Raw genomic sequence first — 8,199 nt, forward strand, 5'->3', positions numbered from 1 at the left:
AGACATTTAGCTATAAATGTTACAACTTTTATAGATGTTGTAGTGGTATAATAACAATGTTACATTTGTTTCAAAGGTTAATATTTGTGGCAACTTTATACGTCAACTTTTTTCTTAAGGCACTGTCTTATATTTTTTGAAATGACAAAATATGCCCTAGGTCTTATTTTCAGGGGATGTCTTATTTTTCTATGAAGAAGACTACAGTACACATTTATTGTTAAAAAATCACTCATTATCACTCATGTGCCATTCATTGCCCCTTTCTGATCACTCTGTGCCATTCATTGCCCCTTCTGATCACTCTGTGCCATTCATTGTCCCCTTCTGATGACTCATGTGCCATTCATTGTCCCCTACTGTTCATTGACTCACTTTTTTACCGTACGGCCGGGTAACGGACCCCGTTAGGGCAGGGATCAGCAGCTTGCTTGTCCTTCCTGGTGCGGAGTCGCGGGCATGTGCGCGGCCTTTGAAGTTACTTTCTGTTTCGCTCTGCACTGCAGCCAGCACTGAGGAGTCACACAGAGGCACACAGTTACCTACCGTACCACCCGAATGGGAGATTCTTTCAGACGCGGGTATAGGGGGGTGTCTTATTTGCGGGGGGTGCTTTGTTTTATTGTTTTGGGCAAAATCGGGGGGGGGGTGCCTTATTTGATGGGGATGGCTTATCATCGGGGAAACACGGTACCTTTATGCAGTCATAGGCTATATTTGTTTGTAATCTGAGTCTGCTATGTATACTGCATAAGAGATTTTGTTTTCCCCAACCATACGTTTCATTCATCTAGTCTTGTATACTTGGTATTGCAATCTCTGGGATTTTTAGGACCGAAATGGCATTTTTCAGGAATTTTACTATTAATCGCACATGGGCGATTGAATACACGCATATGCAGCATTTTCACACAGCTCTTTCCTCGCACCATGTCCTATCTTATGAGTGCCGATATAGTTTTTGTCACTTGCCTTACATGGATTACCCTTTACGTAGTTCTATTCCCGCACCATTTCCTGCCTTATGAGGGCGAAAATGGTTTGCAGTAATTGACCTCATATGCAGTACTGCGCATGCGCAAGTGGCTACAGCGTACATGAACGCGCACAAGCACGTACACCCCTAGCTATTGATCCATTCAGATATAAGGGCGTCCTGCCCACAGCACCTTTATTTGGTCTGTGGGTGACTGCTGGCAGGCTGCCTGTATGCTGAATAGGAACCTTTTTGAAGTAAGTCTTTTGGTTATTTATTGTATATCCTTTTTTTTGTTCTACTTTACTACTATTAAAGACTTTTTTTCTGACATACTTCTACATTATTTTTCCTACATTAGTGAGGAGAATATCTGGACCTTATCTATTACTTACCAAGCACAAATCATTTGGGATGTAAGTGTATTCTCTCCTAATAACTACAATCATTCCCCCCCCCCCCCCCCTACCATTTCTCTATTTCAAGCAACCTTATGGGCATCTCTACCATTTCTGTGAACAGTTGTATATTTGCTGTGAACATCAGCATATAATGTATCGAAGACACTCCCTAGTTCCTTAATTTGGGGTAAGCCCATAAATATTTATGTTTTTTCTCCCAATACAGATGTATAAATTTATTTCCACTTTATAATTATGATTATCATGGTCACTTTATTTATTTTGTTATAATGCTGTAGCTATAACAAACCTATCCAGTGTTGGACACAACAAAACCATCTATAACACACGGTTATTACCAGTGTCTCACACTAGCTAGAAAATTGGGAGTTACCTTTCTATCTGTCGATTTTTTAACTAATGAGCAAAATACTTTATTTTACACACCATATATATTTCTTTTGGCAGGTAACCTGCACTATCATTCATCCATCCCCAATCTATTATTCCTTCTAAAAATCTCAGAGGTTGTATATATATAAGTAAATATATACTTTTTATCTCTTTGAATTAACTTTGCTTATTAGTAAGACAATTTTTCCTGGTTATTATAGTCGTAGCACTTGATTATTTGGGTGTTCTTTGGAAACCTAATCCCTTCGATCTATCTACATCCATTTTGTAATAATTTGCGATGGAAGGTTGGAGTCGAAGGAAATAGGTGGTGGTGTGGTAATGAAGGGTTTTCTCTTCGAATTCCCTGTATGAATGGGGCTGGGGGTCAATGACTACCCTCTTCTTGCCCTGATGTGTGTTAGGTGCTGACACGAAATTAGATGTATGATGCATAAATGTTGCGGGTAAAATTTGGCCGGGTAACTGACTAAATTCACTAGTAGGTGAATAATCTAGGCCACTGTGCGTGGTGGAGCATGGTTTGAGGATGGGTTGGTTGGGCGGACAAGAGGTGGGTGGGTGTGATGTGGCAGGATTGTGAGTGGTTCCTGTGTGTGATTTGGACGGGGGGGGGGGGGGGGGGGGGGGGGGGGGGGGGGGGGGGGGGGGGGGGGGGGGGGGGGGGGGGGGGGGGAGATTTGTGTGGGATGTTGTCGAGGTCCATTTAAATGCTTTTTTTTTTTTGTGAAGGCCCACTTATCCTTTTGAAATTTTATTTCTTTTGGGGGGAGATTTGTGTGGGATGTTGTCGAGGTCCATTTAAATGCTTTTTTTTTTTTGTGAAGGCCCACTTATCCTTTTGAAATTTTATTTCTTTTTTATTGTAAATATCAATGTTGAATCTTTCCAGATGTAAATTTAAGGAATTGTATTTTTCTTTGAAGGAAGCTAAATTGATAATACCCAAATTACTTTATTTTATACACCATATATATTTCTTTTGACAGATCATTGGAGGTAACCTGCACTATCATTCATCCATACCTAATCTTTTATTCCTTCTAAAAATCTTAGAGGTTGTATATATGTAAGTAATATTATACTTTTTATCTCTTTGGATTAACTTTTCCTATTAGTAAGCACATTTTCCTGGTTATTATAGTTGTAGCTCTTGATTATTTGGGTGGTCTTTGGAAACCAAATCCCTTCGATCTATCTACATCCATTTTGTATCAAATAACTAACCATTACTAATTTGTAATACAATCACATTGTGATCTTTGATACACATTTCTTTGGTTATCTACTCTGATTTGACAGTACGTGTACAAACAATAATTTTTGAATATATCTTTTCCAATATTTATGTATTCCTTTCTAATTTATTGTTGTATTGCTCCCTGTAGTCCCTGTGGTGTTGTTACATAATCCCCTGATGAAGCCCCATATGGGCGAAATGCGTCCGGCAAGAAACTCATGACAACATCTATGCTAAACTTTATTTACAAGTGGGACTCAGTAATTATATATAACCTCTCGAATTTGATTTTATAAGCATAAACTTATGTTTGTCTGTGATTTTAATATTTTTTTGATATTTCTAATAAAATTGCTACTATTTTTTCAACATACATAATTTGGTGCCTTCAAAAGAGCCCTTATGATATCCCTTTTCTTGACAGCTGTACTTTGACTTTATTAGCTTAAATGATAACACAGATCCTTAATAACAAGATTTTTATTAACATAGAAAAATAATTAACAAATATACAATAATTATTTAGGGGAAGCTATAGAATGGTTACAAAGACAAAGTAAAGTGATGTTAGGCAAAGAGCCCGTCCTCTATATACTGTACCCTGGGTGGGCTCTAGAGAAAAAGAGAGTGTAGGAGTGTGATGAAGTAAGAGAGAGTTTTGGCTCTGTGATCACCCTTTTAAAATAGTCTGAATCCCATACCACATTCAGCCACACCCATGCCTTCATCTCTCACCCAGGTGTCTTCCAAATGCCACTTTCAGAAAATTATGTTTATATGTGCCCGCTGGTATTCTCCAGTAGATGTCCCTGTCCCACTGGAGGGCAATTTCCCTGACTCATCTGATCATATAGTCCAGGCTCCTTTGGGGGGTCATCAGGTAGCAGTGATGTTTAAAAACCGAGCAGGATAATTGGACAAGTCTTTGAAGTAGATCCTTCAATGTACAACCCCCCAAAATGGTCTTGTAATCTTCCTGCTCAAGGAGATGTTATCTTCCATTCTGCTTCCTTGGTTCAACCCCCACCAAGGCTCACTAGTCAGTCTGAATTCACCATCTCAAAAGGGATTATACGTATATCCAACAGTATCCAACAGTTTGTAAATACAGTGTTTTGTCTTTTCAAAATTAGCATTAACATTTTTAATCAAGGGTAGTCTTGCCTGTTTTTTATTGGTTAGCCTGGGTTCATATTGCAAATGTGTGCATTTTTATCTCAAGGTGGACAAATCGAAAAAAATATTTTCAGTTGCCAGGAAGCAATAGTAAATTTTCCAATGGGAGAACTTGTTCTAGTTGAAGTTGTCTGTTCCACTTACTTTTGAGAGATTGACCACGATTTAATAAAGCTCTCTAAGGCTGGAGAGGATACACTTTCCTCAGTGAAGCTGGTTGATCCAGAAAAACTGAAATAGATCTGTTCCAGTATAGAAAACATTTGCTAACAAATAGCAAATTACTTTTAAGAAATCCATTTCATGTTTGCTGGATCACCCAGCTTCACTGAAGAAAGTGTATCCTCTCCAGCCTTAGAGAGCTTCAATAAAAAGAACTAAAGTCTCTTAAATTCTGTTGTGTCTCAAGGTTAGGAAATTAAGGAAAATTCTTGGACATATGGCAGAAGTTAAAACAGTGGTTCTCTACTCCACTTGATTTAAAATTGGGAAGTTACTAAATTTTTACCTATTTTTATTTGCCCTTTTGTTCGTTAGTCAGCAACATTTTTAGCCTTTAAATGGCCCAATGCATCTCCTAAAATTATTGTTCTCCTAAAATAAGTATAATAAAGGACAGTATCCATAACATGCAACGCAAACATGGAGAGGACTTATTTTTTAACATATAAATCACTAGACACTGTCTACGGTTTGTATGTTTTCCCCGTGTTTGCATGGGTTTCTTCCAGGCACCCCATTTTCCTCCCACATCCTAAAAACATGCACTTGTGTAATTGGCTTTGACTCAAAACTGGCCATAGACTGTATTAATAATACATGACTATTGAAGGGATATTAGATCGTGAGCTCCTTTGGTAAAAAAATAAATGATTAAACATTGCTAACATTTCTAACATATACATTTTTTTATTACATTTTTTGTTCTTAGGTTTGGTTATCCTTTAAAGGAAACCTTCATAGGAAATATGCCAGCATGTATCCCTTGTCCAATAGTGAGAGCACTGTTCTGGCCTAACTGAAAACAGCGTAGTTGGAACACAGAATGTATCTTGTAAGTGAACACTTAAAGCAATTCAAACTATGGGACCGATTCTGGCTTCCACAGACAACTGGACTTAATTTGGCGTTTATTTTATCTTTTTGTTAATACCAACACTATAGTTTGTTTTTGTTAATACATTTTGCCTGCTACATTGGCTTGAATACATTTTGCTGAAATGTCTTCTATTTAAAAGCAATTTAAAGACACAAAATCTCACTATTTCATTAATACCTTCATTGATCCTTTTGTTTTTCCTTCAAGTGTGTAAATATTTCAATTAGTGGAAGTAAGTATAATAAGCGGACTACATAAAAAAGTTTTAGATTCTACCCTGAATTTTTTAAAAGGCTCCAGAATAAATCTTTTCTCTCAGAACTATACTAAAGAAGAATGTTCCGATAGACCTGAAGAATGAATATTTGCATGTCCTGATTTAAAATACCTTAGAGGGAAAAAAAGCAGAATACAAAAAGCTACCCCTTTTGCACCCCATACTCAGGGGGGCCTAGGGGTCCCTCACCTTTAAAATTAGTCCAAAGCAGCCCATTTAGCTCAACTATCTTTATGTAATATTATTGGCCCTAAGCCACAGTGGATCAAACTGGAGGGACTGGCATGTCCAGAGACATCCATAGTGGCTATGATGTGGATCTCTAAAAATGCTAGACCACCAATTAGATGCCCCACTCTAGCTTATTTATTGGGATGCACTTCGAAACAACACAAAAATTGTGTTGTCTTACCCCCCCCCCCCCTCCAGAATTCTCCCTGGGTAGGGATGGTGGATTGATAAAGGTTTCATAAGTGTTAAGGATATTATAGAGATGCGGGATATGTTTGGCTTTGAATACTTAGTAAGCAGGGGAGAACTCCCCACCACAGAATACTTTCGCTATAGACCAGTGGCCGCCAACTTTTGGAGCTCGCGGACCACTAAATCTACAGACTCTGGACTGCGCATGCACTGGGAGCCGTGACAGAACCTGCCTACTCTCCCATTGCAGGTCTGAGCCAGAGTCAGAGACACAAACCGCCCTCGGCCCTGAGCCTGCGATCCCTACGGGAGACATAGTCCACGATGCTGGCCGGTGCGCCCCCCAAGCGAGGTCTTTCTCCCGACCCCTCTGGGGGATGCACCAGAGCCGTGGACCACCACTAGTCTCCGTGCTCTCACGGCCCAGCTGTCAGACAGCCACACCAGGGGTTGGGGACCCTTGCTATAGACAACTCAAATCATTTGTTTGTTCCAAACTCAGATTAGCAGAACCTCCTTATCGGTGTACACCATTTGAAAGCTCTTTTCGATAGCAGACACTAAGGGTCTAATCGATTTACTATAGGCAACACTTATGGCCCTGTCTATTAAATGAAGTATATTGAAATGTGGGAATCAGACCTATGCAAGATGTGGCAGCTCCACACTGTTTTGGAGGTTGTGTGGAGAGGGGCACAATGGTACACATCTGGTGGTTGTGTCCGAAAGCCCAAGCCTTTTGAACAACAGTATTTTCACCTATCTTAGAAATAGGGGCAGCGGAGATAGAATAGTCACCAGGGGGTGTCCTATTTAGCAAAATTAATCAGCAGCTTCCTTTACAATCCAAAAAATTATTTAAGCTTATGCTTCTAGCAGCACGCATTTCCCTAGTGATGGCGTGGAAGAAAGTTGATATTTAATTGGAACTTTTGGTGTCAAAGTTAAATTGGATAATGGTTAATGATAGGCTCACTAGCACTCTTAACAATAGGCTGGAAAAATGTTAGCAAATCTGTATAAAAAAAAAAAAAAAAATATATATATATATATATATATATATATATATATATATAAAATTGTAAGGTGAACAGCATTTCCCGAATTAGGAGTAACACCCCCTATCTGAGTATTTTACTTAGCTGAAAGTCTCTGCTGTTTTTATTACCCTGTATTGTCATTGATGTTAGTCCATATTAACCTAATATATATTTGTTTGTTGAAACAAATAGTCCAAATAGGACAATATTGCTTGTTTGTGTTAAAATGTGTGTACATTTGTTTAAAAAACCCAATAAAAATATTGAAATACAAAAGTTTGCTGGGAGAGATTCCCACTCAATAAGGCAGTTTTCCGCCCTCTCCTTTGCTCTTTTGTCAGTTCCATTCCTAATTTGAAAGATTCTTGCACTTTTTCCTCTAAGAAAAACAAGAAATATCTTTGGTCAGCCACTTAGATAACCTGATGCATTTTGCTCAAAGTTAAGACAATTTCAAAATTTGGAACAGTCACATAACACTGACCTATAAATGTTGCACAGACTTGCTTATGATATGGCAACCTGTAGAACCCTCATTAACACAACAGTTGCAAAGGTATGAGTGTGAGTGCGTGTGTGTGTTGGGGGGGGGGGGGCATTAACAGCATGGAGACAAGGTTGGGCAACCAAGTCCCCAAATCTGAGAGCACTAGGGCACTCTTTAAGTTGAAGTAGCAAGTATACCTAGCTCACATATCAGATTTGCAGCAAGGTGGCAATCTGATACCTTCAACACTTTCATTAAACACTAATGAGTGAATCCGATTTCTAACCAGTCTTTTGGAAGAGAGGTGCTGCAAACTGTGGGACCGATTCTGACCCTAAGCAGGTAATTTTCTCTACAGTACTGTCTTGAAAGATGAAAAAGTTAGTTACTTGGTTCCCAGTTACCCAGGAGTGAATTCCCACTTTGCTATAAGAAAGAGTTTTTTTAGGGTTGTATGTTCTAGTGTACTGTAGATGTAGATGGACAGGGCAACTCCTAAAAAAGAAGTTACCAGGTAAATAACCTAAAATTTGTTTCATGTATTATAGATGTATTTTTTTTTATGTATAACAGACCAAAATACAAGACCAAAAAGGATCAAGCAAGACAAAATAATTGTTAGGAGTTACATAAATTTTAAAGCACTGGGGGTCTGCGATAAGATTT

At 38.7% G+C, this 8,199-nt stretch overlaps 1 long non-coding RNA gene across 1 annotated transcript; it reads left to right on the plus strand.

Moving 5' to 3' along the window:
- Positions 1-1,121: 1,121 nt before the first annotated feature.
- Positions 1,122-7,322, plus strand: LOC140327738 (uncharacterized). The gene is made up of 4 exons (XR_011920094.1): positions 1,122-1,233; positions 1,338-1,392; positions 2,781-2,860; positions 5,139-7,322. It is a non-coding gene; the product is annotated as an uncharacterized lncRNA (long non-coding RNA).
- The last annotated feature ends 877 nt before the right edge of the window (positions 7,323-8,199 follow it).

The sequence above is a fragment of the Pyxicephalus adspersus genome, chromosome 3 (assembly GCF_032062135.1).
Source record: "Pyxicephalus adspersus chromosome 3, UCB_Pads_2.0, whole genome shotgun sequence".
Classification (NCBI taxonomy): Eukaryota; Metazoa; Chordata; class Amphibia; order Anura; family Pyxicephalidae; genus Pyxicephalus; species Pyxicephalus adspersus.